The sequence below is a fragment of the Cetorhinus maximus genome, chromosome 9 (assembly GCF_964194155.1).
Source record: "Cetorhinus maximus chromosome 9, sCetMax3.hap1.1, whole genome shotgun sequence".
NCBI classification, from domain to species: Eukaryota; Metazoa; Chordata; class Chondrichthyes; order Lamniformes; family Cetorhinidae; genus Cetorhinus; species Cetorhinus maximus.
The window spans coordinates 27,641,248-27,657,881 of record NC_135887.1 but is presented as its reverse complement, the minus strand read 5'-3'; the positions used below and the strand labels follow the sequence as shown (position 1 = coordinate 27,657,881).

The window sequence follows — 16,634 nt, the reverse complement described above, 5'->3', positions numbered from 1 at the left end:
AGTGAATGTTCGTGGATGGGGTGCCAATCGAGCGAGCTGCTTTGTCCTGGTGGTGTCGAGCTTCTTGAGTATTGTTGGAGCTGCACTCATCCAGGCAAGCAGAGAGTATTCCATCACACTCCTGATTTGTTCTTTGTAGATGGACAGGCTTTGGGGAGTCAGGAGACGAGTTACTTGCCACAGGATTCCTAGTCTCTGGGACTGGAACATATAAGTCCAGTTCCATCTGTTTATATTATAACTATGGACTACATGCAACAGGTTCTGAAACACATTCTGCTGAATAGAACAGATAGTTCAGCAATGTCACTGCACTTAACAGGTCCTAGGAGCATGCATACTGTTAGTGAGAGATTTAGCCACACTTCTTCATGTTTTGAGGTACAGAGGTTTGTGATATATTTACTGCTGGGTCAGATATTCAGTCTTTGCTGAATAATTTCCAGGACCTGATGCAAAGTACCACCGTATATTTGAGATGCTGCCAGGACCTGATGCATTTCATGCTTTATGACTGATGTACATCTTATTTATAGGAATGGCTGACAGATCCTAACAGGTTCCTGAGCTGCATGGTGTCATTTTTTGCTATATTCCACAGGTCTCCAACAGTTCGACACATGAGGATTGTTTTGAAGAGGTGGCAAACCTGCTTGATGAAAAGGACAAAGAAGTATCAGATATAATCAAAAACATTTATGCTCAGCAAGCAGGTACTGCCAACATGCATGATTCATGAAACATATTTCCAGAAGTATTCCTTTCCACTTTTCTTCCTTTTTCTCCTGAAGCAGTTGGGTTATATTTCCATAGGTGCTGCCTCTGATAACACTTTCTCATCTGTAAGTGGTATACAGTCGGGAGGGAGTTGCCCTGGGAGTCCTCAACATTGCCCGGACAACATGAAGTCTCATGGCATCAGGTCAAACATGGGAAAGGAAACCTCCTGCTGATTACCATGTACCATGGCCCCTCAGCTGATGAATCAGTACTCCTCCATGTTGAACACCACTTGGAGGAAACACTAAGGGTGGCAAGGGTGCAGAATGTACTCTTGGTGGGGGTCTTCAATGTCCATCATCAAGAGTGGCTCAGTACCACCACCACAGACCGAGCTGGCCAAGTCCTAAATGACATAGCTGCTAGACTGGGTCTGTGGCAGGTGAGGGAGCTAACAAGAAAGAAAAACATACTTGACCTCATTCTCACCAACCTGCCTGCTGCAGATGCATCTGTCCATGACAGTATTGGTAGGAGTGACCACCGCACGGTCCTTGTAGAGACGAAGTCACATTGAGGATACCCTCCATCGTTGTGTGGCATTACCACCGTGCTAAATGGGATAGAATTCAAACAGATTTAACAACTCAAGACTGGGCAACCATGAGGCGCTATGGACCATCAGCGGCAGCAGAATTGTATTCAACCACAATATGTAAACTGATGGCCCGGCATATCCCCCACTCTACCATTACCACCAAGCCAGGGGATCAACCTGGTTTAATGAAGAGTGCAGTTCAGCTCTTTTGTCCACGTTTGAACCAAGGGTGTAATGAGGTCAACAGCTGAGTGGCTTTGGCCGAACCCAAACTAAGCGTCAGTGAGCAGGTTATTGTTAAGCAAGTGCCACTTGATAGCACTGTTGATGACCCTTCCATAATTTTACTGATGATCAAGAGTAGACGGATGGGGCGGTAATTGGTTGGGTTGGATTTGTCCTGCCTTTTGTGCACAGGACATACCTGGGCAATTTTCCGCAGTGCCAGGTAGATGCCAGTGTTGTAGCCATACTGAAACAGCTATGCTAGGGGCGCGTAAAGTTCTGGAGCACAAGTCTTCAGTACTATTGCCAGAATATTGCCATAGCCTTTGCAGTATCCAGTGTCTTCAGCCGTTTCTTGATATCACATGGAGTGAATCAAAGTGCTAAAGACTGGCATCTGTGATGCTGGGGACCTCTAGAGGAGGCCTAGGTGGAACATCTACTCAGCACTTTTGGCTGAATATTTTTGCAAATGCTTCAGCATTATGTTTTGCACTAATGTGCTGGGCTCCTCAATCATTGAGATGGGGATATTTGTGGAGCCACCTCCTCCAGTGAGTTGTTTAATTGTCCACCACCATTCACAACTGGATGTGGCAGGGCTGCAAAACATGGATCTGATCCTTTGGTTGTGGAATCACCTAGCTCTGTCTGTCACTTGCTGCTTATGCTGTTTGGCATACAAGTAGTCCTGAGTTGTAGCTTTATCAGGCTGACACCTCATTTTTAGGTATGCCTGGTGCTGCTCCTGGCATGCCCTCCTGCACTCTTTATTGAACCAGGGTTGATCCCCTGGCTTGATAGTAATGGTAGAGTGGAGGATATGCCAGGCCATGAGGTTACAGATTGTGCTTGAGTACAATTCTGCTGCTGCTGATGGCTTACAGTGCCTCATGGATGCTCATGTTAGACCTGATGCCATGAGACTGCATGGGGTCCGGAGTCGATATTGGGGACTCCCAGGTCAACTCCCTCCCAACTGTATACCACTGTGCCACCTCCTCTGCTGGATCTGTCCTGCTGGTGGGACAGGACATAGCCAGGGATGATGATAGTGGTGTCTGGGATATAGTCATACTCAAGGAAAATTACCTTACAGACAATGTCAGGCTGTTGCTTGGCTAACCTGTGAGACAGCTCTCTCAATTTTGGCACAAGCCCCCCTATGTTAGTGAGGAGGGCTTTGCAGTGTCAACAGACCAGGTGAGGACAGCAGATTTCCTTCCCTAAAGGGCATTAGTGAAAGAGATGGGTTTTGATGATAATTGACAATGGTTTCATGGTCATTATTAGACTTTTAGTTATAGATTTTTATTAGATTCAAATTCCACCATCTGCCATGGTGGGATTTGAACCCGGTTCCCCAGAGCATTACCTTGGGTCTCTGGATTATCAGTCCAGTGACAATACTACTACGTCACTGCCTCCCAGTAAAGTGAAGGAAGGGGTCATTAATGTGCTATCAAACAGCACTTGCTTGGCAATAACCTGCTCACTGACACTCCGTTTGGTTCCGCCGTGGTCACTCGGCTCCTGACCTCATTGCAGCCTTGGTTCAAACATGAACAAAAGAGCTGAACTCCAGAGGCGAGGTGAGAGTGACTGCCTTTGATATCAAGGCAGCATTTGACCAAGTGTGGCTTCAAGGACCCCTAGCAAAACTGGACTCAATGGGGATCAGGAGGAAAACACACAAAGGAAGATAGTTGTGAGTGCTGGAGGTCAATCATCTCAGTCCTAGAACATCATTGCAGGAGTTCATCAGGGTAGTGTCCTCGGCCCAACCATCTTCAACCGTTTTATCAATGACCTTCCTTCCATCACAAGGTCAGAAGTAGGGACGTTCGCTGATAATTGCACAATGTTCAGTACCATTCACGACTCCTCAGATACTGAAGCAGTCCATGTCCAAATGCAGCAAGATATGGACAATATCCAGGCCTGGGCTGACAGATGGTAAGTAACATTTGCGCCACACAAGTGCCAGGCATTGACCATCTCCAACAAAAGAGAATCTAACCATCACCCCTTGACATTCAATGGCTTGACCATCACTGAATCCCCCACTGTCAACATCCTCGGGGTTACCGTTATCCATTTAATTGGACTAGCCATATAAATACTTGGTTTCAAGAGCAGGTCAGAGGGTAAGAATCCTGCAATGAATGACTCACTTCCCAACCCCCCCCACCCAAAGCTTGCCCACCACCTACAAGGCACATGTCAGGAGTGTGATGGAATGCTGTCCCATTGCCTAGATGACTGCAGCTCCAACAACACTGAAGAAGCTGGACACCATCCAGGACAAAGCAGCCTGCTTGATTGGCACCCCATCCACAAACATTCACTCCCTTTACCACTGATGCACCTTCCAAACCCACGACTACTACCATCTAGAAGGACGAGCAGCAGACACATGAGAACATCACCACCTGGAAGTTCCCCTCCAAGCCACTCACCATCCTGACTTAGAAATATATCGCCGTTCCTTCACTATCGCTAGGTCAAAATCCTGGAACTCCCTCCCTAACAGCACTGTGGGTGTACCTACACCACATGGGCTGCAGCGGTTCAAGAAGTCAGCTCACCACCACCTTCTCAAGGGCAATTAGGGATTGGCAATGAATGCTGGTCTAGCCAGCGATGCCCACATCCCATGTATGAATAAAAACAGGTATCAGCAGACCATTTGACTGCAAAAGGCATCATAACCAGGCCTCATCTTGTCATTAACTGATGTCCACATATGCCCAGTTTCCAGCAGGGGTCTCAGGAGAGTGATTAGGAGCAGGGAACCTGGATGATTTTCTTCACCAAGAATATTGAGACAGATCTACTCAGCCAGAGCCTTCCCAAGTAAACACACCTGGACAGTAGACTGCCAAGTAGGGTTAACGTAACACAGGCCGGAATTCTAAATCCCCCGAATAGGAACCACATTAACACAAACTATAACATTAAGTCTTTCCAAACCGAAGGGCAGTTTAGTCAGCCATGGCTTCCACAACCTCATTTCAGGATTCCCACTCCCTTTTCTGCACTTCAAGCTGGTTTGTCGACTGCCTCAGAACATAACTTGCATAAAACATGCACCCATATACCTATTGATCTCTATCAGCCATGATACCTTTACCTATTGGTTTCTTTCTATTCCCAAGCCAAATTTGTCAATGCTGTTTACTGTTTTCCTGCCTCATCCATACTGTCCCCAATCTAGATAGGCTGGGCACCCCGAATCTTAGAATCATTGAGTTAGTGAACTATGATGATACCAATGTGATTCCATAATTCTATACGGCCAAGGCTCCTGGAAACTGACAGGCCAGCCCAGGATAACAGGCAGATGACCTCCTCCTAATCCATGATAAGATTAAGTACATATATGTTGAATTTCTCTTGGCACTTATGTTCACACATTTGGGTAAGGTACCAAAAAGTAGGTGCGATCCATTTAGCTACCTTAGCAAAAATCAGAACATTTAGCAGAGGAAAGGAGAGAAACAAACGAGGTGCAGTCTGGGGGCTGGAAAACAAACAGTTTAAGAAATACTGACCATTTACTTTTGTATTTTTCTGTTTAGGTAACCAATGCAGGGAAGACTTATTGAGAGGACTGCGTAGCATTCTCCATCCAGTGATTAGTGCTCTCTTTGTAGGTAAGTCCAGGGGGCTGAATGATGGTCTCATTAGTTTTAATGTTTTACATTGTGTGAACAGAATTGCAGTATACAACCATCCTGCTTCCACTGACCGCCTTGTGGGTATAAATATTGCCTGCAGTGATATTCAACAATACAGGTTAGCAACATTTATGTTTCAATCTCATGTGTGTTCTAATATGGTTGATCTCCAGGGTCAAGATGGAATGTGTTAATTGGATTAAGCACTGCATGCTGGGGAAGTAGAAACCAAGCTGTATTCTCATTCCTGATGCTTAACCATCGGCCGGGTTTTTCCGTGCCTGCTAGTGTTGGACATGTTCAGTGGTGTGAGCGGACAATATGGCGAGAAGGCCAAAAATTTGTTTCATGACATCATGAAACCAGCTTGAAATCATCCGCTCCAGCCGCCAATGAGGGCCGCTTTCCCCGCCATCGGATGTCAGGAACCACATTGCAATATGTCAGCATATCATCATAAGGCCAGCCAACTGGACTGACCAACTCCCCACCCCTCTCCCCCCACTGGATCATCCACCCACAACAGCGGGAAAACACGTGCTAACATGTTTCACAACATATATAAGGCATGCAGTTGGCAGGCTGCACTTCATTCGGGACTTCAAGGTTCCTTTGCCTACCTTGCTTCGGCCAGCACTCGCAGTCATGACTGCCAAACTTCACAGACAGCACCACATCACTTTTAGGGGGGCTCACAGGTAGGTCTCTACCTATCAGATCAGCCAAATGTTGGTGTCTTTTCAATGGCTGCAGGGCTAGGTCTTGCTTGGGGAAGGGGGAGAATTGGCCTCAGGCAAGGGAAGAGGTTGCAGGATGAGAGCTGTCCTGGGGACGGAGGGTATCCCAGGGTGTATTGATCTGTGCAAGTGGCCTCAAGATGGTGAGGGCTAAGGAGGCAGTCTCCAGGGGAGATGAGGCCAGATGGACATGTGAGGGTATGTGAGTGAGAATGGATGGTGATGTCCCTTGAACTGGCAGTGAGTGAGATGCCAGTGAATGTGTGGTGGGCTTGAGTGTGAGGCGCTCAAGGGCTGCAGTCTTCTTGCCTTTTGGGGCCGTCTTCTTTGCTGCAGTCCTGGGCTGAAAGCACTGAGCACAGCTGAAATTTAAATGTGGTGCCTGGCGTGATGAAGCGGTGAGGTGATGACATGGCAGGCAAATCGGAGCCCACCCACCGTCGAACCGATGTGTATCCGGGAATGCATGATGAATGTAGCGGGTTTGGGATGATACAGCTTGAAAAGCTGCCATTGCGGCTGGCAGGCTACCACACTTGGTGCAAATCTTGGACGATTCTGTCCATTGACTCCTGCCAGAACTGGCAATATACTGAGGCAGATGGAGCCACCCCTCAGGCTGAATTTTACCAGCCCTTTGGGGATGAGTTGGGAGGTGCGAAGGCTGGCAAAATGGTGCAGAAGGTGTTAATATTTTTCTGGTGCCATGCTATTTTGCCAGAGGCAGGAAAGATGGCAAACTGCCAGAGCCCAATTGAGCCACTTAAATGGCCAATTAAGGGCCTCTACGCCTCTCTGTTGGCATCTTACACGCAGCTGAGGGTCTGCCATCAGGTAAGCCCTGGTATCCTCCCAGCAGGCTCTGGGGTTGGGGTGCCTCTCTTTTGGGCACTCTTTGGCCCACAGAGGAGAGGTCCCCGGGCAGCACTGGCTGCCCCCACGGCAACTGCACCATCTGTTGTCAGTAACATCCCCAGACCCTTCCCCTCACTGGACCCAAACCCTATTTACCTGTCTTCAAGGGGGCACATGACCATCGATGTACTCTCCTATACCAGGTGCAGCCCCAGCAATGGCCATCACTAGCGGTTGTGCTGCTGAGCTATCAGCCCTCTAATTGGGCTTGCAGCTCTTGGTGGTGGGCAGCTGTCCATAATAGGATGGTAGCCCTGGCAATAACCACTTAATTTGCAGCCACTGGCAAAATGTGGCCCCAGGTTCTGGCATTTGCCAAAGCGGAGTCATCACCCCCTCTTAAACCTGTCTCCCAAATCCCCCACAACTCAACACCCCACCCCCCCACCGCCCCCCCCCCCCCCCCCCCCCCCACCCAACCCGGAACACTTTTGGCCCCTGCAGCAAGACTTGGACTTCTGCCATCTCTGCAGAAATCCAACGCTGCTTTCCTGATGAATTTATTCACTAAGGTACTGAGCTACACAAAGCAGAAAGTGCCACATTTGATCTGTGCAGAGGTAGTTGATCTCATTCAGAGCACCATTAGGAAAGTGTACAATTAGCCTTGAAACCAGAGAGGGAAAAACATGCCATGTCTGGTCCTGCTCACTGGCTCTCTGGTTAAAGGACACCATAGGTCAAGTCAGGACAGGACAGGCTGATCTGCGGTGTCCCTTAATTGAATAGCCTGTATAAACTCTCTTAGGCTCAGTCTGAAGATTTGGTAAGGTACAACTGTGTATCTGGTGTCTATGAATTAAATCCCAACATTAATTCAGAACTCTCAGGAGTGAGAGAAAGTTGAAGAGAATTGGTAACAATGTAAAAAATGAAATAAAAAATGTACTTGTGCTAAATGCGATTTTCTGTGGTTGTGTGTTCCACACAGTGGTTGGAAGTGAAACTGTATGTCTTTGAGCTTGGCCAAATTTGGAAGCAGAGTAGCACTGTGCTGTAAGACACTGCTGAACTGAGCAATGCAACCTGAGGCAGTTATGTAACATTAACCTTATTAGTTCAGCTGTTTCACACTTCCTTCATCTCTGCAGCACTTAATTAAAATTAACAAAAAAAAGTTAACAGCTGATGTCCCATTCTGTCCCATTTCAAATGTATTTCTTGTTCTCCCTTCTGAAAATGTTCTCATGAAGGCACCATTTTTGTACCATGCTAGTAATTCCATTCACATTTTTATATTAAATTAAATTCCAACCCATCTTTTAGGACCTTGTGTCTCTAAGCCATGCCAATGATAGCTGCAGCATCCAGTATGCAGCTACCTCATGCCATGTGACAAGTGGGAACAAGAAATAGATTTGGTACAATTTATGAACTATTGCCCATCTGGTATTTGACAATCATTTGCTTACAGTAAATGTTTCCATTTTCTTCAAACTTGCTTTACTTCTGCTGGTAAATAAGGAGGAAACTGGATCTATCAGAACATGCAGCTATGCTTTGAAATACAACAGCAAAATACTGCAGATGCTGGAACTCTGGAATAGAAACAAAGAATGTGGGAAATACTCAGCAGGTCTGGCAGCATCTGTGTAGAGAGAGACAAAGGCTGTAATTTTCTGGCCCTTCCTGCCAGTGAGATCTTCCAGTCCTGCTGAAGTCAATGGACTTTTGAATGGCTAGCCGCATCCACCATGAGGGAACCCACCACAGCGGGGCTGGGAAATCCTGGCCAGAATTAATAGGTTAGAAAATCCAAGGAGTGGCAATTGCAGTCAGATTGCCACTCTGCTCCTTTTTCCTACCTCAGTCGGGAACTGTACCTTCTTCATCTGACTCATGCCAAGTGAGAAAAGTGCAGCGCAGCGGGTTCCCGAGTCCTTCAGTGCAGGGCAGCAGAGTCGGACAAAAGGCAGCCACGCCCCCTTTTTACAGCACTACTTGTTGTAAACTAGGTAGGTTTGAAGGTCCCAGCTACTTTGAAAAGTCAGGGAGAAGGTAAGTGTGTAAGATGGGGGCTGTGCAGGTGATCAGTGGGAATTTCGGGATTCGGGTTCGGGGAATGTTGGGTATTCAGTATGGGAGGGGTAATCAGTGAGGGGTTTCAGTGGTCAGTAGGGTGATAGAATAAATCACGGGGATCGGGTGGTCAGTGAGGGGGTGTAGGATGGGTCAGGAGATCGGGTGGTCAGTGAGAAATTGGGAGAGGGCAGTCAGGGGATGGAAGGGTAGTGAGGGTGGGAGGGTATTCAGGGGATGGGAGAGTAATCAGGGGGTCGAGAAGGTAGTCGGGGGCAGATGAGAGAGTAGTCATAGGGGTGGAGGGTAGTCGGGGTGGGGGTAGTCGGGGTGGAGGTAGTCGGGGGGGTTTAAGGAGGTGGGGGGTTGGGGTGGGTAGTCAGGTGACCAGGTAGGTACTTATGGGGTGGGGGAGGTTCTAATAGGATGTGTGGAGGGTGGGTAGTTGGGGAGGTCCCATGGGGGGTGCTCACGTGGTGGGAATGGGAGGGTGGTGGTCAGTACTATACCCAGGAGTTAGAAGTGGTTTTAATTCTTCTGACTTTTCTGGGGTAACTACTCTAGTTATCAGAGTATCGGATGGTTCCCAGCACAGGGTAATTGCCCATTGGAAGTTTGAACTTCCAATGTTGAAGGTCAGCCATCTCAGCTCCAGGACATCACTGCAGGAGTTCCTCAAGGTAGTGTCCCAGGCCCAACCATCTTCAGCCGCTTCATCAATGACCTCCTTCCATCATAAGGTCAGAAGTGGGGATGTTTGCTGATGATTGCACAATGTTCAGCACCATTTGTGACTCTTCAGATACTGAAGCAGTCCATGTCCAAATGCAGCAAGACCTGGACAACATTCAGGCTTGGGTTGACAAGTGGCAAGTAACATTTGTGCCACACAAGTGCCAGGCAATGAGCAACTCTAACCATCACCCCTTTACATTCAATGGCATTACCATCACTGAATCCCCCAATATCAACATCCTGGGGTTTACCATTGAACTGGACTAGCTGTATAAATACTGTGGCTGCAAGAGCAGGTTAGAGGTGAGGAATCCTGAGGCGAGTAACTCACCACCTGACTCCCCAAAGCCTATCCACTATCCACAAGGCACAAGTCAGGAGTGTGATGGAATGCTATCTTGTTGCCTGGATGAGTGCAGCTCCAACAACACTCGAAGCTTGACACCATCCAGGACAAAGCAGCCCGCTTGATTGGCACCCCATCTACAAACATTCACTCCCTCCACCACCGACGCACAGTAGCAGCAGTGTGTACCATCCACAAGATGCACTGCAGAAACTCATCAAGGCTCCTTAGGCAGCACTTTCCAAATCCATAACCACTACCATCTAGAAGGACAAGGACAGCAGACACATGGGAACGCCACCACCTGCAAGTTACCCTCCAAGTCACTCGCCATCCTGACTTGGAAATATATCGCCGTTCCTTCGCTGTCATTGGGTCAGAATCCTGGAACTCCCTCCCTAACAGCACTGTGGGTGTACCTGCACCACATGGACTGCGGCAATTCAAGAAGGCAGCTCACCAGCACCTTCTAAAGGGAAATTAGGGATGAGCAATAAATGCTGGCCTAGCCAGTGAAGCCCACACCTCGTGAATGAATAAAAAAAAACTTCCTAGGCAATACCTGTGCAGTCCTTGCGTGGGGACTTCCGGGGGGTACCCCAGTGCTTCTTCTGGGGTACCTCCCAGGTACGACCCCCTGGAGGTCAGACGTTATGGGCCATTGTTTCAAGTCAATGATTCTTCATCAGTACTGGGAGTACTTAAAGATGCAATTGTTGGTAAGCTGTAACAGCTTCCAGACCTGTTGCGTATTTTATCCTGGAGCTTGAGTGAGGTTTTCTACATGCCATCTCTTGTCCCCCATCTACAGCCAGAGGGGAATCTCTGAACACAAAAGCCACTCGCTATTTCTTGACCAACCAAGCATGGCACTGCACTGTGTTCAACATTCACTTTGACCTACATAGAGTCCATGCACATTCCATTAATTTTGAGTTGGAAAATATCCCAAGGTGCTTCACAAAACAGGCAAAAATTGACACTGTCAGAGAAGGACGATTGGGAGGTGTGATAAAAAAACATAGTGAGAAAGGGTGTTAAAGGAAGAAAGTGAATTGGAGAGACAGACAAGTTTAAAGAGAGAATTCCAGAGTATGGGCACAGCTGCCAATGGTGGGGTAAAAATGGAGACAGTGTTAGAGTAATGTGGAGTTTAAGGGAAATGGTAGGGCTGGGGAGGTTATAGAGATAATGAAGATCTAGCCTTATATGCTAGTGCATTCTTAGGTTTGTACACTCTGTCCCTTCCTGCCACGCTATGATCATCATTGCCTTATTCCTTACCTTGCTCTCTTGCCTTGTCTTCTCTATTTAATTTGTCACATCTTCCCAAACTTGATCCCTAGTCCCCACTATTTAATTTAAAACCCTCTCTACCACCCTACTTATGAGTCATCAGAACGCTCATCCCAGCATGGTTCAGGTGAAGACCGTTCCAACAGTACAGCTCCCACGTTCCCCAGTACTGATGCCAATACCCCATGAATCAAAACCCATTTATCCCAAACCAATCTTTGAGCCATGCATTTAACTCTCTAATCTGATTTACCCTATGCCAATTTGCTCGTGTTTCCAATAATCCAGAGAGTATTACCTTTGAGGTTCTGCTTTTTAACTTAGCCCCTAGCTACTCATACTCCCTCAACAGAACCTCTTTTCTAGTTCTACCTATGTGGTTGGAACCTACATGGACCACGACCACTGGATCCTCTCCCTCCCACTTCAAGTTCCTCTCCAGCCCAGAGCAGATGTCCTGAACCCTGGCATCGGGCTGGCAACACAGCCATCTAGACACCTGTTCTTGGCACAGAGAACTATGTCTGTCCCCTTGACTATACTGTCCCTAACCACCACTACATTCTTATTAACTCTCCCCACTAAAATGGCTTCCTGTACCATGGTGCTATGGTCAATTTGCTCACCTACCCTGCAGCCACCACTTATCCATACAAGCTGTAAGAACCTTGAACCTGTCGGACATTGCAAAGGCTGGGGCTCTTCCACTTCTGTCTTTTGGGTCCTCATACCTGCCTGCCTCACAGTCACATCCTCCTGTCCCTGCACTAACCAAATCAGAAGGCCCTATCCTAAGAGGTGTGACTGCCTCCTGGTACAAAGTGTCCAGGTATCTTTCTTCCTCGCTGATGCATCACAGTGTCTGCAGTTCAGCATCCAGCTCAATGACTCTGAGCCAAAGATCCTCAAGCCACAGACACTTACTGCAAACATGTTTGCCCTGGATCAACCCAGCGAAGAGGAACTCCCACATTCCACAGTCGCAACACATCGCCTGCCCTGCCATCTTTATTGTGCGATAATCAATTTATTTTTAATTAATTTATAATTAATAAACAATGCTACTCCCAATAACCTTTACCAATGCTAGTAAACCTTACTACAACTATTAAAACCTTACAACTAACTAATAAGTTGCACAAGTTTTGAAGATAAATGAGCAATTCCCCCTACTCTTCTATGTGGTGTTTACTGCCTTTGGGTCCTCTTTTCGCCCACTTTTCTACTGATTCCCCTACTTCCTTTTCCTTTCTTCCTGTCCTTCCGAAATGTCAGATACCGTTAAATATTCATGTCCCTGCCATGGTCACTTTGCAAAAATTTCACTTTATTGGCTATCATGTTATATTCATTTATTTCTATTCATACTATCAATTCATCCATCTTGTTATGAATTGTGTGTGCATTAAGATAAAGAGTCTTTAATTCTGTCTTTTTATTGTTGAAAAAAAGAGACATGTTAAAGCTTTTTGTCTTGCACTCATCAGGACACTTCAAGAGTACCAATACAAAGGGAAAACAGTTTATACTGTATGAGAAGAGAGTGCTGCTTGACTGGCAAATGGATTCTGACTGGTAGAGATATTGCTATGAAGAATGCACCAATTGATGGTGACTGATAGTTAATGCCAAACATTGTTTGAAACTTAAACCAGGCAGCTTGACCCTGATTGGTCAAGGCATTGTCCTGAGGAATGAGTCAGCGAATGGCTGTCACTTATTTTGTTTAGCTGAAACAGGTGCAATGTGTGTACATGTTCTTTCTGTCTGCAAAGAACAGGGCCCTGTGGATTAATATACGTAGCTTCTAATACACGCAAATGCGCCACATTGTGAGCCCGACTATCTTAAATTGGTTGTCAGCATAATTCTTAGCACACTGAGGATTATTTAGCAAATGTCATCTAATCGCGGAATCACATCTAATGTTGGACATTGTGTTTTGAGTTTTGCAAGCACGGGCTGGTTGGGTACGGTCTGTACCTTGTCTGTTGTGAACAGCAGCTGGTTCATGTTGTTTGATACAATCCACCAGTCTTTGGCATGTAAGGCCTATGTACCTAGCACCACACTGGCACATATCTTTTTACCATTTTTCTCTACTGTGACCTTATCTGCTGGTGCACTCATGTTTGTATGCTCTACCCATTCTTGTCACACTCTGCTTCTCATTATCGCAATCCTGCACTACCGTCTTGTACTTTCTCTTCAACTTTCCAAATCTCCCCACATCTGAACCCTCCCCCCACTATTTAGTTTAAAGCCCTCTCTACAGCCTAGGAGGGAGCTCTTCTCTTCTTTTACAGAGCTTCCTCTCTCTGCAGCCTTCACTTATTTGTTAGTCATGTTTCAGACCCAAAGGCCCTGCAACACAGTCCACATACCTCATGCAGAGTTAGATCACCAAATCCTGATGCCTTGCTGAATGTATGCAGTAGTTCTCCAAACACAATCCACTATAATTAAATCAAGAGCACCTCATCTGCAAGTTGATGCTTTGTCCTTTAAATAATACTTGTCAGTTACCCTCATGCTGCTGAACACATTTGCAGCTGTGAGCTATTAGCTTTGGTATTCAGGGTGTGCACACAGACCACATTTGTCTGATCAGCAGATGATCAACTGGAATGGCTGACATTATGATAACACCACTTCTCACACACCTGCATTAGCGTCCTTCTCAGTATGGGGTGTCATTGTAGCCTTCAGGGCTCCAATAGCACCGGTACCAGTGGCACTGCAGAAGACAATTTTGTGGCCATTGTGTATAAATGCTGCAGGGAAGTTATGCAAAATGGATTAGATCTCAGCTGATATATTTGGCAGTATTTAATGCAGGCAACAAGGGTCTCAGCCATCAGCTGGAGAGCTGGCAAGGGTCCCACATCACCTCTTTTAGGGAAGGCTGCCAAACTAATGCCATTAGGCACATAACTGGCCAGCGGCGGGCCTTGCCAGGATCAGGGAATGGGAGTCCTGGCCAGAAGCTCTCTATGGACAATCAGAGGCCACGCAATCAGTTCGCATCAGCGCCAAGGAGGTGTAGTGGCTGCCGAGGGCACTGCACCAAGAGGCCGAGGATCACTGCTGCATCTCAGGCCAATAGGTGAATGAGGGCAGGATGGGGCTCATGGATAAGGAGTAGAAGGATAGGGGGAGGCGGGGTCCGTTTGGGTTTTGAAATGCAATCAGTCTACATGTCACATCTGACTTGCCATAGTCACGTGACTGCCACGAGGCAAGCTCACTGTAGGCTGCCATTTCTGATCAGTTCATAAAGCCTCTCTCTGAGAACACACTGAAGTACAGCTGTCTTTATACATGAAACATGGTCCTGAATTTTGTGCGTGATCCCCCTACCATGATTGGCCCCTGACCGCGATTTCACGCTGGCTGGCCGGCCAATTAACGGCCAGCCAGTGTGAAATGCACCGTGAGAAAGGCTCAGCACTGCCGGTGGGGGCAGAAAGAGGGCCTCAGGGAGCTGCAGCCCTCCAAATAATAAAACAAAGCACAAAAATGCTGCAAAAAGTGTCCATGCAGCACAATCAAGCACTTGAAAGCAAACCTCATAAAAATCAAAAACAGAATTACCTGGAAAAACTCAGCAGGCCTGGCAGCATCGGCGGAGAAGATGCCAGACCTACTGAGTTTTTCCAGGTAATTCTGTTTTTGTTTTGGATTTCCAGCACCCGCAGTAGTTTTTTGTTTTTACCTCATAAAAATGTTGGCCCCAGATATTTATTTTTATTTTATGTCCTAATGGAGATTTCATCCCACCCTTCGATGAGGTTTCATCAAAAATGTAAAGGTTGCCTGGCCAATTGACCCATCAGCCAACCGTAAGGTTAGATGGGCCACGAAAAATCGCTTACAATTGCGCTGTTAATGATCTTAATTGCCTGCTTAGTTGTCAGCTTCTGTCTTCTGATTGCTGCGTCTGCCGAGCGAAATATTGCGCGGGAGCGCGATGACATTGGGATACTCGCCCAACGTCATCTCACACAATTTTATGCCCATTTGGGTTGGGCGCTCACCCACCTGCGGAAAGTAAAATTCTGGCCCATGGTATCAGAAAGTGGAGAAGAAACAGATTTTTGAACCCTGGAAATTATGCAGAGAACCCAGGCACATGGAAATGTTCAAATCTGCAAAAAAGCTGCTGAAAAATAAAAGACACAAAAAAAGCACACAAAGGCTGCAAGTGAAATATTGGCTGCAGAAAAGACACAGCTCAGAAAAGCACACAGAAATATTCAAACCTGAAAAAACAAATTGCTAAAAATTTCAGGAAAAGCACTGAGCTACAGAACAAGGACAAAAGGCAAGCAAACACATATCGAAGGCTGCAAGTAAATACAGGGTGAGTGAACATGGCAAACTTTGGAAACTTTCCAATTCCAGCTCCAGTTGAAATGAACGGTGATACATGGCAGAATCGGCAGTTTTTCCACTTACAATGGCAAAACTATGAGGTAGCAGCAAGCTTAATTAGCCTTAAATTAGACTTAAAGCCTGAACCGATAATATTTTAACACTACTACGGAAGAACTGCTACAAAGTGTATACCACCCAAATTCTAACTGATAAACAAAGAAAAAGACGACAGATTTTGAAAGCCTTGAGCGCACGCTTTGAACCCTGAGTGAATGTTACTTATGAACACTGTCTTCAACACTAGAGTAGAAGATGCACAAGAAACCATTGAACAGTATGTGATGGCAGTAATGCAGCTTGCAGTATCATGTGAATTCAGACAGCTAAAAGATGACCTGATTAAAGATAGATTAGTTTTAGGCATGCGAGACCCCTCGGTGAGAGCAAGTCTACTGAAAGATGAGAAACTGACGCTCAAGAAAGTGATAGACATGTGTCAAAGCAGAAGTTGTGAAACATCATCTACTGCATTTGAATGACAGAGCAGACCAAGAGATTTATTATGCTGAGGGACAGTCCAAGCCAAAAGAGTGGAGCAATCGCAGACAAAGGGCAGATGGTAATACTGCAGAGCACAGCATGCACAGGAAAAGAAGGATCGCCCAGCATGGGGAAAATAGTGTTTTAACTGCAAGAAGCAGCATCATTTTGCACACAAGTGCTTGGCTAGAAAAAAGCAAAACAAGCCTATACAGATGGCCACTGGAGAGATATCAGCGGAAGAGTCTGATGAAGAACCATATACCATACAATAGTCAAGTCTATAGGTGACAAATAGTTTGTGACTGTTACCATGATGACTGCAGAGGGAGAGTATCAAGCGAACAAGAAATACCAAATAGACAACTGGGTGCATCATGCAACATAATGACCTTCACAGATCTTATGAAGTAGCTCAACATGGCAATCCAAAAATGAAGCCCTCG

General features: G+C 46.5%; 1 protein-coding gene across 1 annotated transcript in view; it reads left to right on the top strand.

The window, feature by feature from the left end:
* Nucleotides 1-684: 684 nt before the first annotated feature.
* Nucleotides 685-16,634, top strand: part of LOC144684514 (uncharacterized) — a 117,667-nt gene continuing 101,717 nt past the window's right edge. Inside the window, exons 1-2 of the mRNA XM_078548375.1 lie at nt 685-713; nt 5,125-5,199. The gene's annotated coding sequence lies outside the window, so the exon portion shown is untranslated. The remainder of the gene's footprint in view (nt 714-5,124; nt 5,200-16,634) is intronic.